Here is a 17,469-nt window from a genome sequence, read left to right on the forward strand (position 1 = left end):
AACCGAAAACACCCGCCTGTCTGCCCCTTTCAAAACCAAACTCCGTCTGTGCGGGTGAGCGTCAAACCCTGGTGTGAGACGGGAAAGAAAAGCGTTGGCTGCAGCTGGACTCAGGGAAGGCGGCTGTGCCTATCTGCGGCCCCAGTGTAAACCTAGGGTTTCCATATGTTTGCCCGGTGCACGTGTGATCGTACACTAGTATATTCACAGACGGTAAGAGGCAGTGCGGGTTCAACAAAGACAGGTTTCAAAAACACCACGCTAAAAAAGAAAAAAGGCTAACGATGTTGACAATCGTTCCAATTATTTTTTTTTTCTAACAGGTCCCTTTGCATTTTTGCCTTCTCTTATTTATATCATATGCTATTTTAAATAACAAAGGCCCATATGGCTAAACACGTAGTCATCTGATTTTCAAAAGACCTCAAAAATTGCATCAAAGCATGCACTCCTGTGTCTCCTAAGAAATCAACAAGAAAGAATTAATGGTGGCATATGGTGTGCCTCGTAGAGAAAATTTAATTACAAGTTAAAACAACTGCAAAAATTTACAAATTCCGTAAACTGAACGTAAATTATGATCCTAGATGTATACCCAAAGCAGCGTGTGTGCAATGAGGAAAAGTGCAAGTTCTAAATTTCTTTTAACTCTGGGAAGGGTGTTACCTGAAACCCCTAGAACAGATTACCACCCTGTTCCCCATAAGGACTTTCAGTGACCTCTCAGCACGTTCATGCACTGCAGCCCACCTGGAAAGGCAACTTTTAAACTCGCAAGTGCTCATTTAAGAGAACAATTCTATTAGCCCTTAATTCAAAACAAAAGCGCTTTCGTTTCAAAAGCCTGTTTGAAAGGCTTTAAGACTGGGCAAGCTTTCTTGTCTATCTTTGATATTTCCAAGGGTGAAGGTCACGATTCTGTAAAACTGCTAATAACAATGGTACGTGGTTTGACACCAAAAGGAAAATCAAATATGTGTTTTCTGAGTCCTATTTTTGGAGCAGAAAAAGTCCCTTTGAAATTACTCTTGCCTTCCTCCTTCCCAATTATAGCTAAATAAATGTAATGGAAGATTTTTAGTATTAATTAAACATCAAAAGCATCTTTTCTGCTGCCTTATGTCCATGCAAAGGACTAGTCGTACTATGTTACACTTGTCGATCTTCAAAGTACGGTACTTGCACATACATCTCATGTGACCTTTATCACATTCCCTGTGATAAGAGAGACATGTAATTCCCAGTTTGTAAGTGAGAAAGTGGAGGTATCAAAGGGTAAAGTGACTTGTCCAAAAATCACATTTCCAACAGATCCCTGCTTTTTCAAGTGCACCGCTAGCTTCCAAACTATCATTTCTCCATAACGACTGTGGAAAATGAAGTTTCCAAAACAAAAACCGCGAGGTTTCTGTAGTCATCCTTTTTTTACCTGTATTAGGGCTGCAATTTACCTGGTTGAAAATATCTTAGTCTCTGCTCATCAAGATGGCAGGTGAGGCCCAGGCTGGTCAGGTTTCTATCCTGCGGCCGGTCACAGGGCACCCCAGCAGACAGAAACCTTCAGACTCCAGGGCTGAGCAATGCGCCCGTCGCCTAGGCACCTTTCTGCTCTTTATCAGACACTCATCATGGACTCCACTCTACATGCAGAGGAGTGAGGTTTTCTCAGGTGGAACTTGGTTTTCTAGGTGCCATTCCTAGAAAGGCCCTGGAAAACCCTAGAACCTCAGACGTTTCAGAGACCTGGTGGCCTATTCGTGATGTCCGGGGTGTCCCTGCTTAGACCCGGTAACTACCAGGGTGTCACCTCCCGGCTCTCCTGCACCCATGGGAAAGTCACCAGCCATTTCTGCTTGTGGCAGTCCACCTTCTCCTCCCCTCTGCCGAAAGGAAATGTAACTTCTCTGATGATGTGTCCCAACCTAAATGCCAGCCAGGTGAGGGATGGGTGACATTTAGCTGTAAAGACAGAAACATTTTTATTCTTAAAAATGAGTCATCCCATTGTTTTGTGCAGCTCATAAGGAAGAAGCTAGGCACGGCAGCATCGCTGGAAGATATGGGTGACCTTCCTTAGGAATCACTTGGAGGATTGATGCACGACTTCATTCCTTTGTTGAAAACTGGTCTAGCCCTGGCCGGTGTGCCGGTGTGGCATGGTTGGTTGGGCATCATCCTGGGCACCAGAAGGTTGACTGTTCGATTCCCGGTCCGGGCGGAGGGAGGGGGGGAGAATGGAGCATGCAGGAGGCAGCCTAGCAATGTGCACTCTCACATCAATCTCTCTCTCTCTCTCTCTCTCTCCCCCCCCTCTCTCTAAAATTCAATTTTAAAATCTTAAAAACAAAAACTGCCTACTTACTTTACAGTGACACCATCCAAGTGGCTTTCAAATGCCAGGCTCAGAGTAACCTTGGCACCAGTACGAGGTGATGAAGCTGAAAAGAAATGCTGGTGTTGAGCATTACTCAAAGCTAGAGCTAGTCAAAATAAACCACTCATTCATTCATTGGATTGTGTATATTTCAAACATTGAAAACCTACTATGAGCAAGGGCTACGGCTATAAAAAAAAAAAAAAACACAAAAAATACCGCCCTCAAAGCACTAGTCATCATTTGGGGCCTATGGGCAGGCAAACAGTTGAATTGCAGAGCAGTGGGGTAAGTGCTGCAATAAAACCATGTCACAGGTGCTGTGTGTTCAATGCCAACGATCCCAGTGCTGGGCCAGTTCCTCTTTACAGCCATTCTCAGCCAGGCCCCCTGCTCTGTATTGCTAGGAGCAGCCTCTTAACGGACCGACTGGAGGTGAGAGGAAAGTAAAAGCTAAAGAAATTCTCCCCTGCCCTCTTGACTTTGATGGCATTTCCAGCACTGGCTGCAAGTAGCTGAACGACCCCAGCCCCCGGCTTAGGTAACACTGCCACTTCCTGTTAATACTCCAGCTTAGGATGTTAAAGGCTTCCTGCTGAAAAGCTTTCTGGGTAACTTCACCTTCTCCCGTTTGCATCTCAGGTCCTCCATCACCCATATGAGCAATCCCCTGCATTAAATCCCTTCTGTGCATATCAGTAAATTCCAGTGGAAGAGCATCTTACAAAATACCTCAGCAGTACTCCTCAAAACTATCAAAGTCACCAAAAACAAGGATATGCTGAGAAACTGTGACAGCAAAGAGGAGCTTTAAAAGAAGACATGCCAATTAAATGTGCTGGGGTATGCAGGGTGGGATCCTAGCACAGGAAATGGATATCAGGTTAAAAACTAAGGAACTCAGAATTAGGATGAGCTTACGTAGTAATAATGTATCAATATGGGTTTATTGAGTGTAAGAAAAGATCACACAGTCACAAGTAAGATGTTAATAATAGGGGAAACTGTGAGAGATGTGGGAATCCTTGCACTATCTTCTTGGTTTTTCTGTAAATATAAAACTTACAAAACAATAAAGTCTATTTTTAAAAATTCCTTCTATGGTAAACATTTGAAGTGGTTTTGTTTCCCGCCTGCAAAAACCCTGTTGCCTCCCTTCCCAAGCAGGGGCAGGCCTGACCCAGCAGGTCCCGAGCTTTTTTACAGGGAGATAAGCAGGAAGTTTAACAGTCAGGATATCAAGAAACATCCCAGCAAGGAATCAGGCTGCTCTGGGAAACCAGGAAAAAGCCTGGATCTGAAGCCAGAATGTGGTCCGGGACAAGGATGATGGGACAGGGGAGAGGGATGTGAGTGAGGAAGCCACGGCAGCTGGCCAGGGCCTAAGGCCCAGGCCTGAGAAGGGAGACTTGAGCCTGCTTTCAACCGGAAGTCAGAATGACCTGGGGTGAGGGAGGGGCTGGCCCTGGGCTCTCTGGGAGCATAGACAGAAGAGGAAGAGGGGAGAAAGGGCATGGGGTGAAGGAGGGGAAGAGGAAGAACAAGAATCATAGCAGCTAACAGTCACTGAGTCATTTTACCTGCATTTTCTCATTTCTAGTTCCTCATAAGCAAGGCACTATTTTTATTCCCATTTGACAACTGAACTTACCCAAATTTCATCGATATTCAGGGGTAGAATTACAGCTCAAATCCAAGTCTGCTGGACGCCAAAAGAGGCTCAAGAAGACACCCTGCGGGGCAGTCTTGGTAGAAGCTATGAAACTGATCTTCAAGGACAAGTAGGAGTAGGACGTAAACAAGAGTGGGGAGAAGAAGGTCCCCATGGAGGGGACATCCCAGGATAGGGAAAGGCCTGGAGGGATGAAAATGGGAGGCAGGATGGAGAGCAGTGTGGCCAAAACGGAGGTTTCAAATGAGGAAGTGCCTGTGAATCCCGCTGGAGATGAGGCTGGGCCAGTGTCCACCAGGTTTGAACTTTATCTTGCTTTCCACATGGGAAACCCCTTTATCTCCCTTAAACCTTTGCTCAAATGTCCCCTGCTCAGTTTCTCTTGATCCTCCCAATCCTGCTCTATTTATTTTTTCCTTTTTCTCTTGCACTTATCACCTTCTAATACATTACTAATTATTCATTGTTTCTCTCCCTCTCCCCCTCTCCCCCACTTCACACACCACACACATGAATAAAAGTTCCACAGGCTAGGAATCCTTGTTTTGTTCAGTGATCATTTCCAAACACAGTTTCTGGCCTGTTAAATTAGCAGGTGCTCACTTTTTTTTTTTTAAACTGAATGAATGAAGTTAGTAAATAAGAAGGTGTTTGTATCAATTGGAGTTCTCCAGAGAAATAGAACCAATTGATTACGGAAGCTGCCAAGTTCTAAGATCGGCAGTCAGCAAGATGAGGACCCAGAGCCGATGCTGTGCTTCCAGTTCAGACGCCAGCAGAAAGAAGACCCAGGAAGCAGGAGAGAACTGATGTCCCAGCTCAAGGCAGTCAGGCAGGATGATTCTCCCTCAAACTTTCCGTCCTATTCAGGCCCTCAACTGATTGGATGAGGCCCACCCACAGTAGAGAGGGCAATCTGCTTTATTCAGTCCACAGATTCAAATGTCTATCTCATCCAAAACACCATCACAGACATACCAGCAAAATGTTTGACCAAATTATCAGGGCATCCCGTGGCCCAGTCATGTTAACACACAAAATATTCACCATCTGAGGATTGAAAGGGCTCTGTGTTTTACAAGGACCCTCCTAGGACCTATGTGGAAGATAATTAGAGGCAGCAGGCTTAGTTCAGGCAAGAACGGATGCAGACCTGAAGGAAGCCATCACCTGCAGTTTCAGATAACCCCTCAGTGACCTCTGGGTGCCACATGACGTTAAATGCACCAAAGGTATATGTGCAGACACAGCTCCAAGAGGGATCATCAGAGTGCAGCGTCCAGAAGAGAACAGACTGGAGGATGTGTCCTCTGGCCTTTCTGTTCAGTTGGAGCAGACACGAGTGGGGGTGTCTGTCTGCCTGGCTCTCTTTGGGGGATTTTTCCATTTCACATGATGGCCCTGGTGTTGAACGGGAGCAGGCTTATGGGAAGACCCTCTCTCGCTGACCATAGGATTGGCTCTGAGTGGGCCCTTGGCCCCAGGCCAGGCCTCTCCGAGTCCTCTGGAATTCTCTAACTGAAGCCGGGGAAGGGGGCCCTTTTCCAGCCTGGTTGCCAAGCTGTAGGGGTCTTCCAGCAGCCACATCCTCGGTTTGTGGGCTCAGGAGAAGGCTAACAATCCACCTATTAGGCCAAGCAGGATATAAAACCAGGATGAAAGCCTAATATAAACGCTGGATTACCCAAATAAACCTTTTCCCCTCCATTGTCGTAAACAGTTTAGATTAGGCTGTATACATAGCCACCGGGTATACACAGAGGCACAGAAATCCTCCTTCTGTTGGAGAGAACCCAGCAATGCTAACTTTCTAGATCCAGGCAGTATCAGGTTAGATGAAAAGAGAGATTTTTCCACTTGCTTCCTTGTAGGCTTTCCATCGCAATAAAATGCCACCCGCCTTCAACCTATGGAGTCGCAAGCTTTCACCTTCTCCGTGAAACCCATAGGCCTGCGCTTTCGGGAGCACACACTCAGGAGACGGTGAAACAACAGCACGTGACCCAGGCTTCATTACTTTCACCCACCACTTTACACGGGATTTATTGCCTCCCCCAGGTGACAGTCCTCAGTCACTGCTATGACTCCATGCTTGTCAAAAGGAATGAACAAAGCTCGCTTAGCTTCGTTCCTCTCTTTGATATTTATCACATTGGCTCCTTCATTGACCCAATCCAGTACTTTGGGGACGGTGGTGCGTGGGCAATGCTGGGAGATGGGCGACCTCCCGGGGCCTTCTCCACACAGCCAGTTAGAGGACTGGCTGCCACGTTTGTCCTCAGACCCGTTTTCCTCGGCTCCGGCTCAGCCCTTGAGGAATTATTTATCCTGAGGTCTGACTCCTGAGCAGAGCTGCAATGTAGGCCCTGAGAGGGAAGCATGGGGCAGAAGCTGCCAGAAGCAGTCTGCTCTGGCTCAGGGCCAACCAGCTGGCTGCTGAGCCGAAGGCCCCTGTGTCTCCCCAGACCCCCTTTGTCTCCCTGGGCCTCCCTTTCTCAGCTGCCTCGCCCCAGGTAATCATCGCTGGCACTGTGCAGTTCCCCAGCTCCTTTTATTTCTGCATTTCAGATCACTTTACACACGTTAATTAAGCCTCGAAACACTCAGGAAAGAAAAGCAAAAGGCACGTGGGGCCATTCGGGCCCTGCTCCTCTCAGCTGCTCTGGCAGGCAGCACGAACTCACCCGCCCAAGGAAGGGGCCAGGGAGGGTTTCCGGTGCCCGCCTGCAAGGTCAAGGCGTCAGGGATTAAAACGATTCCACACATCACACTTTTCACTTCGAGTCACATGTCATCAGTACAGGTCAACCTCCCACCTGGGGTCACAGTGCATCCAGACTGGGCAGCATCGCTGACCGACAGGGGGTACCTGTACCACACCTGTGACAGGGCCTCAGTCTGCACTGCAGTGCTGACGGGCACAGGTGTGGGCTTGGGGATCAGAGAGGTTTCAGTCCACATCCTGGCTCTGCGCCTTCACGGCCGAGCTGTCTTGCAAACATGGCTTGGAATCCGAAATCCTGCTGTCTTAGCTGTGAAGTGGATCTGACAGTATCCGCCCTCACCCCGTTGGCTTCTGGGAGGAGGATGAAGTCAGCTCACGCATGCAAAATATTTGGGGCCAAAATTTAAAACATATTTATGTTTGGCACATAAGACGATTTTATAGTCTTTCTGAGCCATCTCTCCAGCGAGTCCCAGTCCTTCTGAATTAATATTGTTCTACTATAGCAAGCTGGACCCTCCAGCTCACCTTAGGACTGAAGACATTGACAAGAAATGGAGGGGGGGATCCAAATGAGGTCTGCAGTTTAGTTGACAGCTGTCTCCATGTCAATTCCTTGGTTTTGAGAAATGGATCACAGTTATTTGCCATATTAGTGTTATGGCAAATAACTGTGAGTGAGTGGTGTGCAGGAAGTATTCTATTCTATTTTGGCAACAAATGCTCATCTAAGAATAGCAATAATCTTAATAAAATGCATCCAAATCAGTAAGGCCTCCACAGTAGGTCTAACAGTTCACCTGTACTCTTAGTATACTATATTAAAATACCCCCTCAGGGTCCAAAAAGGTAGCAAGTTTTTGTTACCAAATCAGAGGCAATTTATGTTATCTCTAGTTGTTATCGCCTCCAAGAAAAAAAAAGTCATTGAGTTTCCAGTGTCTGCAAGGCACCATATTGTACATGAAAACAGCAAACATTACTGTCAGGGGAAAAAAATGTTGCCCGTGTGGAAGTCATTTTCAGGTAGCCGTTTGGATGTAGAGATTTGATAACCTTACCATTTAAGCCCCCGGTGCTTTCCCTGTTTCACAGGAAATGGATGGCTGGCCAGTCCATCAGCTCCTCACTTTCCGTTTTGGTGGGCAGTAACTAGCAAGAACAATCTTGTCAAATAACACCGTGGATTATACCGCTCGCCGCCCTGAATACAGGTTTTGAGATGTTCATCTGGAAATGCCACGGTTATCTTTTCTCTCTCCAACTTAATAGAGACTAGAGGATTTAAATACTTGTATTTCCTTATTTCTTACTAGTGGCCCAGTGCACGAAATTTGTGCATGGGGTGGGGGGTGGTTCCCTCAGCCCAGCCTGCACCCTCTCCAATTGGGGACCCCTTGGGGGATGTCTAACTGCTGGCTTAGGCCCAATCCCTGTAAACCAGCAGTCGGACATCCCTCTCGCAATCTGGAACCACTGGCTCCTAACCACTCACCTGACTGCCTGCCTGTCTAATTACCCCTAACCTCTCTGCCTGCCTGATTGCCCCTAACTGCCTCTGCCTGCCTGATCACCCCTAACTGCCCTCCCCTGCTGGCCTGATCTCACCCCCAACTGCTCTCCCCTGCCAGCCTATCATCCCTAACTGCCTCTGCCTGTCTGATTGCCCCTAACTGCCCTCCCCTGCCGGCCTGATCTCACCCCCAACTGCCCTCCCCTGCCAGCCTGATCTCACCCCCAACTGCCCTCCCCTGCTGGCCTGATCTCGCCCCCAACAGCTCTCCCCTGCTGGCCTGATCTGGCCCCCAACTGCTCTCCTCTGCCAGCCTGGTTGTCCCCAACTGCCCTCCCCTGCCAGCCTGATCGCCCCTAACTGCCTCTGCCTCAGCCCCCTCCACCATGGCTTTGTCCAGAAGGAAGTCGGACGTCTGGAAGATTGCCGGTCAACCCGGTCTAATTAGCATGTTACCCTTTTATTAGTATAGATATCATGCAAACTGTGATGTACTAGGGGAGGGGCAGAAGGAGATTTTCACTGAGCAGAGGCTGAGTATTGTTAATGGCTTTGGCACAGATCCCATCAAAGAACATGAGTATAAAATGGCCACATTACAACAGGTTCAGCAAAACAGCTATAACTTTAAAAAGTAAAGACAGCCCTGGCGTGTGTTGGTCAGTGGTTAGAACATTGGCCTGCACGCCAAAGGGTTGCGCGTTCAATTCCTGGTCAAGGGCAAGTATCTAGGTTGCAGGTTTGATCCCCGGGGCAGATTGGGGTACATGTGGGGGGGCAACCAATTGATGTGTCTCTTTCACATCGATGTGTCTCTCTCTCTCTCTCTCTCTCTCTCTCTCCCCCCTCCTCCTCCTCCTCCTTCTCCTCCTCCTCCTCCCTCCCTTTCTCTAAAAATCAATGGGAAAAATATCCTCGGATGAGGATTAACAACAACAATAACCAAACAAAAAGCAAAGACTACCGATGTCTTCAAATTGGTGGCTCTCTAGTAGTCTATTAGCAATCTGTGAGATGTAACTCACGCCTGAATGTCTGTAGCCAGAGCATTCATAACTGAAAGTTTTGCTGGCACCTGCTATGTTCCGCGCCTTGTGCTGGGTTCTGGGTCCATCAGGAAGGTGAAGATATATTTCTAGTTCACAAGCACAAGAATGACATTTGTCACTCTTTTTGGTTGCCAAGGGTGTGACCTCCTTCCTGTGCCTGGGGAATCCCCAACCTGAGGAGGCAAAGCCACTTCCCCATTAAAGACTGGAAGAGAGAGCCTGAGACTATCTTCCCAGCCTTCCTGGCAGCGGTGGTGGAGGGGCATAACCAAGGCTCCCCTGCAGCGCGTGGCAGGAAGGAGGGGGACAGCGCCAGATTCAGCAGCCACAGGGGCAGCCGAGCTCCCAGGGCAGGGCGCAGCAGTGTAGGGAGCATTGCAGGGTCATCACCAGATCGGTCTGTGGCATTGGTTTGGGACTTGATCCAGGCTGCATCACCTCGTGGCTGGTGCTCCAGCCGCCCTGAGAGTCCTTGTGGGCCACCCCCATGCTGTACATAAGTGCCCTTTCTACTCAGATCAACCAGAGTCAGCCTCTGTAAGCTGACATCAGGGTCCTGCCCCAGAGGCTCCCTCTCGGATACCAACCGGCCATTGCTTTCTGAGCAGTAGCCCTGAGTCGGCATGGATCCCCCACGCTCTCTGGACTTCTCTTGTCATCACCACACTCTTAGGTGTAGGGCTGCCTGTGGTCACAGAATTAGCCAGTAGCTCTCATGGGGGATTAACGAGTTACCCTTGGCTGCTGGTACTCAGTGGATCAATCAGAAATGTAAGCAAATGTAATCGCAGGTACACGTTTGCACAGTAGTTCCCTCCTTATCCATGGTCTTGCTTTCCACAGTCTCATGTACCCATGGTTACTTGCAGTCAACTGTGGTCCAAGCAGATTAAACAGAAAAATTTCAGAAATAAATAATTCATAGATTTTAAATTACATACTGCTCTGAGTAGCGTCATGAAATCTTGAGCCATCCTGCTCCAACCCACTCAGATGTGAATCATCCCTTTGCCCAAAGTATCCACCCTGTACACGAAACCCACCCATTAGACACTTAGTAGCCATCTCAGTTATCAGACTGACAGGAGTGGTACGTTCAAATAACCCTCATTTTACTTAATAATGGCCCCAAAGCACAAGAGTGATCTGGCAATTCAAATATGTCCAAGAGAAGCCATAGTGAAAAGGTATGTTTGCATAGGGAAAAACGTAGCATATGTAGGGCTCGGTACTACCTGTGGTTTCAGGTATCCACTGAAGGTTTCAGGTATCCACTGAGGGTCTTAGAATGCATCCCCATAGAAAAGGAGGGGTTCCCTGTACATGTTTCTGATACCACAGGCAAGGTAGAGTCTTTTTATGAAACTAAAGAATGTAATAAATGACAGTTTTGGCCAAAAAGTAAAACAAACGAAAACAAACCTCCATAGTGGTAGAGAAAACACAATTTTTGCTGGTTTGGTTTTTTCTTTAATAGAGAAGAAACAGTTTCGATATTCAGTTCTTTATTCAGGCTTCCCTCTTTGTTCTACAGAATCACCCTGTGGTGAAGACTTATAATCCATCTACTAACTCTTCTTGATGACACTGATGATCAGAAACTTTCAACATGAGACGGACCATTTTGTCTCAAGGAGCCAAGAACTGATTCTTTAAGACAGGGGTCCTCAAACTTTTTAAACAGGGGGCCAGTTCACTGTCCCTCAGACCGTTGGAGGGCCGGACTATAGTTTAAAAAAAAACTATGAACAAATTCCTGTGCACACTGCACATATCTTATTTTGAAGTAAAAAAACAAAACGGGAACAAATACAATATTTGTATTTGCATGTGGCCCGCGGGCCGTAGTTTGAGGACCCCTGCTTTAAGAGATTCAGAAGATATGACCTTTCATTGATGAAAACAAGGAAGGCAAGTTTTCATATTATTCTCCCAGCATGTTAAAAGCGGAAGTGGAATAATTTCTTGCAAAAATATCATTAAGGCTTTCACTTACACTATTGCTAGCAGCCACGAACAAGACCAGACACCAATGCTCAGGGTCTTAAATGAAAGCAGGGTAGATGGGAGAGAATCAAGGAGAAGGTCTCAAGGAAAGTCATCGCCCTCTGCCTCATGTTGAATTCCTTTGAGCTCAGTGGTCCAGAGACTGATACTCAGCGAGGAAGGTGAGCATCCTCCACGTGCTGCAAAGATGGGGCCAGGGTTTCCACCTCTGTTCTCCTACACCTCCCTCAACCTGGCTCCCACTGCAACCACTCTCCCTGACACACTAATGAGTCCCCTACGGCTTACTCCCCCTGGCTGCGCTGTGTAAAGCTGCTACTTTCATTTTCTGAAACTCTTGCCGGCCTTGAGCTCTGCTTCCTTCTACCTTTCTGGCCAGTCCTTCCCAGATGCTGTCCACTGGCTCCTCCTCCCACCCCTCTTCTTCTAAGGTTGGAGTTCTATCATTGCCTCTTTTTCTTTTTAAAAAAATATTTTTATTGATTTTATTGACTTCAGAGAGGAAGGGGGAGGAAGAGAGAGATAGAAGCATCAATGATGAGAGAGCATCAGTGATCAGCTGCCTCCTGCATGCCCCACACTGGGGATCGAGCCCACAACTCAGGCATATGCCCTGACTGGGAATGGAACCATGACCCCTGGCTCATAGGTTGACGCTCAACCACTAAGCCACACCGGCCGGGCTCACTGCCTCTTTTTCTTTCCACATGCTCTCTCTGGGTGATCACATCCATTTCTGTGCCTTTGAATGATCACCACTAACCATTAACCAGCACCCACCTCCCTCCTGAATTTCAAATCTCTGTCTCCAATAAGCTTCTGGACTCCTCCACCTGGAAATTTTGCTGTCGCTCCAAATTTAATATGTCTGAAATGGAATTATTTATCCTCTTGCTCTAAACTTCTTCTTTCTGTGTCCCTACACTCAGTGCCCAGAAACCTCAAAATGATCTGTAACATTCGCCCTTCCCTCTGCATCCATAGATTCTGCCTTGGAAACTGTTCTTAAACCAGGCCCCTCCTCTCCATCCCCATAGCCTCTGCCTTGGTTCAGCCCCCATCCATCTCTTGACCTCTGCCACTGCCCCCCCCACCCCCACCCCGTGAACTCCACACTGCTTCCCAGTTATTCTCAGACCAAATGACATGTGCTGCTTGGGTAGCCAAGGGAGAAAAGCCCATCAGACCTGGGCCTCCAAGCAGATGGGAGCTAGAAAAAGAACAGCCTTCTCGGAGGGTCAGGACCCTGGACAATTCTGATGCTTGATAGAGTTATGAGATCTCAGCAAGTCCTGCCTCTACTCGCAACTAAGCCAATCCCTTGCTACTCCCAGGGTCTGTACACAACCACCTGACTCCACTCACTTCCTGCCTCCACTAGCCTCCTACTGAGTTGTGGCCATATGCTTAGTGGCCCTAAACACCACTTTAGTTCCAGCACTTTCTGGCCCCCAAGCTTTGGTGACTCCCCATCATCCACAGAGTACACAGCAGACAGTTTACATCCCCTCTGAGCAACCCAGGACCCCCATAATCTCTCACAGCTTTTCTCTCCCATGTATCTCCACTCACTCGCCTAAATTAATCTTTCTCCTCTGCCACTCTTCACTACTGACCTTGGTTTTCCAGTCACTGAAATTGTGCCTATGCCTTTTTTCCTCCTGAAATCCTGTCCTGTAATTCCTCAATTTGTTTAGATCATACAGGATTATTCATTTGTTGAACCAACATTGATTGAGAGCCAACCACGGACCAACTCAGCTCCAGTGAAGAAGACAAATATGTCCCCTCAAGGAGTTCCTAATCCACTGGGGAAGATGGATGGAGAAGGAAAAGGAAGTTACACTACAGTGCAATCCAGCCTACAATGGTGCTACCAAATGATGTCCTGAGAGCGTCCTTCAGGGAATCTAAGAAAAGGTCCTCAACCTCAGCCCAGAGGCTAGGGAGCCTTTGTCACCCAATGGGGTATCTTCATATTGCTGGGTCTCTATTGGCTGGGTGAGCCAAGGAAGAGGCCTCAAGGAAGCTGGGCCACATGTGGTCTGAGTTTGAGGGAGGGGATGGAAGGAGGACAGGAAGGGCTGTCTAGTTTCCTCCACGGAGCATGATGAGTGCTCTGCTTCCCTGGATAATGTAGATAGATAGATAGATAGATAGATAGATAGATAGATAGATAGATAGATAGATCGATCAGCCCTGTTTCTGATCCTCATTATGAGATTCAGAGAGGTGAACAGTGCCCCATCCTAGGGCTGAAGTAGAATGTAGGGAGGGTAAACCAGGCAGCTCTGGATACTCTCCTGGGTCCAAAGGCCAAACACTGCTGAAACATATCACGTGTCTTTACTATGAAAATGGCACCCTTTCTTACGTTGCATGCCCTGGTTCATGCTATCTGAAAATTGGAATCGATCACCATGGGTGTCTCTTCGGAAGGGGGAAATGAGGTTAGAAACACAGTAACACAAAAAGAGCCCTAAATTCATTCTCTCAGTTAATGTTTCCTTTTCATGGGAACTTGGTGGAGATGAGGACCTTTAGAAGCACCGATTAAAGCACTGATATTAGCTATAGAGCCTAGTATTTTAACTTCTAGGATAGAATTCCAAGGGCAGGTCTACTGATGTTGCCAAGAAAAATTAAAAAATTAAAAGCTCATCATTTCTGGCAGTTATGAGTTTAAACCCCAGGATGTGCTTATATTTTTTATTGGCAGGACACCATACAGCCTACATCACGTGGTGTGATTTGCTTTTGTTAATGTCAAAAAAAGAGACGTTAACACCCTTGAGTGGATATGCTTGAACACTGCTCCAAAAATTATTGCTGGGCCACCACACCAGAATGTACGTCACTAGAAAGTCCCAGTCTCAACTCTTATTGGTGGATTACTCTATTGTCACACGGCTCATGGATTTAGGAACATGTGCCCCCCTACCTTCCCACTTTCCAATTCGGCTCACCCTACTTTATATAAGCTGCTTACTTCCCCCATCCCTCCCCTTCTCAATGCCAATGGAGGGTTTCTGGTCACTCCTTCTCCTGCTGGAGCTTTGAAATGATGTCAACGTGGTTTTTCATTCACATTTCCTTTAAGATGTTTGTTTGTGTTCAAGAACTCATACAGAGATAGTTTTGCCTCCCAGGGGATTAGCATTTTAGTAAGAGCAGAATAATAAAACCGGATTGTAAAAGCCTGTCAGAAATGTAGTGGTGTGTGTCTTCCCATAATTGGTGCAGAATGATTAGGATTGAACTTTGTTGTTGTTGTTGCCCACAGTGAAAGCAGGCACTTTTTCTCTGCTTGGATGCAAGCATGGGCATCAGGGGGAAATGACCTGTGATGCCTTATAAAATGTAAATGATAATTTTCTCGATAAAAAGGAAGATGGGACATTCATGAGTGGGCCACCAGGTCCATTCTGAATCTCTTAAAGGTTTGCGGATTTCACACTTTTTTGAGAATTTGAGGTAACCATATACATACACAAAGACATACTAGAATCCCAAATGCACAACTATAAAACGCAGCAACTATTTCAGGGCAACTGTGGAGTTCAAAGCCCTCAGGTTAAAAAGATCCTGTGAAATCATTCAACTGTTCTCCCCCTCCTCCGGTTTCAACCTTAATCCAGAAGTTAGAACTAGTGGATGAAACTGGTGGCTACTCTACACTGGATGGCTAGGGAAGGATTCTTCGGGGGAAGGTGACTCTCAAGGTGATCACTGACTGACAAGAAGGAATCAGCCATGTGATGATGGGGAAAGCATTTGAGGACGTAGAGAGGACTAGCACAAGGATCCCAGGTAAGGAATTAGGATGGCATGTGTGATGGTTAAATTTCTCTGTCAAGCTGACTGGGTCATGGTATATTGGTTGCCCAGCTATTTAGTTAAGACATTATTTCTGGGTGGTGTGTCTGTGAGGGTGTTAGCATTTGAGTCAGTAGATTGAATAATGCACATTGCCTTCCCCAGTGTGGGTGGGCATCGCCCAATCCATTGAGGGCCTCGCCTATTGAGCTGGGACATTCTTCTCTTGCCCTCAGACTGGGATTTATACCATCAGCTCTGCTGGTTCTCAGGCCTGCAGATTCAGACAGCAATCCCCACATTGGCTCTCCTCGTCTCCAGCTTATGGATGGCAGACTGTGGGACTTCTCCCCCTCCATAAGCATGTGAGTCAATTCCTTATACTAAATCTCTTTATGGATACACATATAAATATACTATTGATCCTCTCTGGAGAACCCCCTGTTGAATACAGGCATGTTAAAGGGAAGGGAAGAAGGTCCGCGTCGCTGGAGTGAAATGGGGGAATGTGAAGGAAGTGAGGCAGGGAACATGACAGCAACCAGATCATCTGGAGCGTTAGGTCAGGGTGAGGAGCTCGGCGGTATGCCTAGCGTGATAAGATGCCACTGAGGAGTTTCAGCAGGGGAGGAGCAGGGTCTGATTCATACTTTTAAAAGCTCACTTTAGCTTTTGTGTGGAAAGTAGATTGCAGAGAGGCAAGATGAGGAGGTTAAGAACAAGTTGGGCTGTAATTGTAGTGGTCCAGGAGAGGGACGATGAGGGCTTGGATGAGGGTAATGAAAGTAGAAAGGCTGAGGATAGCTTCTGAAGTTATAGCTGGATGTTAGTGGGGAAAGAGAGAAATTGAGGACAACCCCTAGATTTATGGCGTAAGCGAGTAGGTGGACAGTAAAACCATCTCACTGATTTGGGAACATTAAAGCAAAGCTACGTTGGAGGCCAGTAGGGTGAACTGAAAATTCTGTTTGGCCACGTTAAATGCCTACCGTCCCAGTGGAGATCACAAATACATACTTTGGTGCATGCATCCAGCATTCCAGAGAGAGACGAGGCTTCAGGCAGAGATTTGGAAATCGCTAACATGTGGATGCCATTTGAAGCCTTTGGACTAGACAGGATTGGCCTTCATAGTCATATGGTTCATCAAAATCTTCAATTTCCCTACTTGGTTCAGCCCGTTTTTGTTTACCTTCTGCTTCTAAAATAGCACCACTTAACTCCAAAGTCATGGCAAATATTTATTGAACAAGATAATTACATTCTGTGCAATATTGGATTTTAAATGATCAAACAAGTTAAAAAGAGAAAAGAAGTCACCAATATATCGCTTTAAAATATTTCACAACTAATATGAATTCAAATAAAGAAGCAGCTTGTTGGCAGCCTGGTTGGCTCAGTGAAAAATGAATTTAACAGAAACATTTTTATCCAGAATTTATTGTGGCTGATGCAACCTCCTTTGTAAGGGAAGGCTGTAAATTAAAAGACCAATCATTTCTTCCTCATATAGAAGAAGAAAGAAAAGCTTGTAATGTAAAATCCTCTTTGCTGAGTTGTCAAACGGGGCAGTAAAATTCCTTAGACCACTGGGCTTTCCATGCGCACACATGCACGCACATGCATGTACAGTTCTATTAGCTAAGCAGCGAGTGCGTGTCTTGCTGCTAAAGGAAAGTGGTCTAGAAGGAAGCCGTGAGATTCGAAGGAACAACTCTGTGCATTTCGCGGTGGCCCACCTCCAGTGAAGTGAAGGAGGCTAAGGTTGAAATGGATGTTAACCCCTAGCAAATTTAGCAGGAAAATAAAGCTAATCTAGGTACTGCCGATAAAACGAGGTGGCAACGACGGATCAACCATCCCTGCAAGAAAAGTACCTCTGTCTCGTTTACGAACTCTCAATAGCTACTATGATGGCCCAGATATCGTGCTCTAGCTGTTCTGCCCGAAAGTCTTTTCTGAGAAAGACGCAACAGCTGTGCCTTCCACAGAGCCTGTGTGTGGCCAGTAAACCCTCCGCTACCAACACAAGAGACAGCCAGAGCATCAGGTAACCTCTTGGAGCTTCAATTCCTGATCAGTAACATGCAGCAGGTGATCACCTGAGAACCCCCGGAGTCTCTGAAATCATAATTCCGAGATTTTCCAAGGCAAAAACAATAAAAAGAGGAAAATAGATGCTCTAAGATAATGTGAGACTAACTACTTTTTTTCTATGCTTGCACAAAGCTATGACCAACCACTTGGAAAACCATCCCAATGACTTTGACCCCTTTCTTCATGCCCCAAATTCAAGTACCTTTTCTTTGGTAG

Source organism: Myotis myotis, unplaced genomic scaffold (genome assembly GCF_014108235.1).
Source record: "Myotis myotis isolate mMyoMyo1 unplaced genomic scaffold, mMyoMyo1.p scaffold_m19_p_1, whole genome shotgun sequence".
Taxonomy (NCBI): Eukaryota; Metazoa; Chordata; class Mammalia; order Chiroptera; family Vespertilionidae; genus Myotis; species Myotis myotis.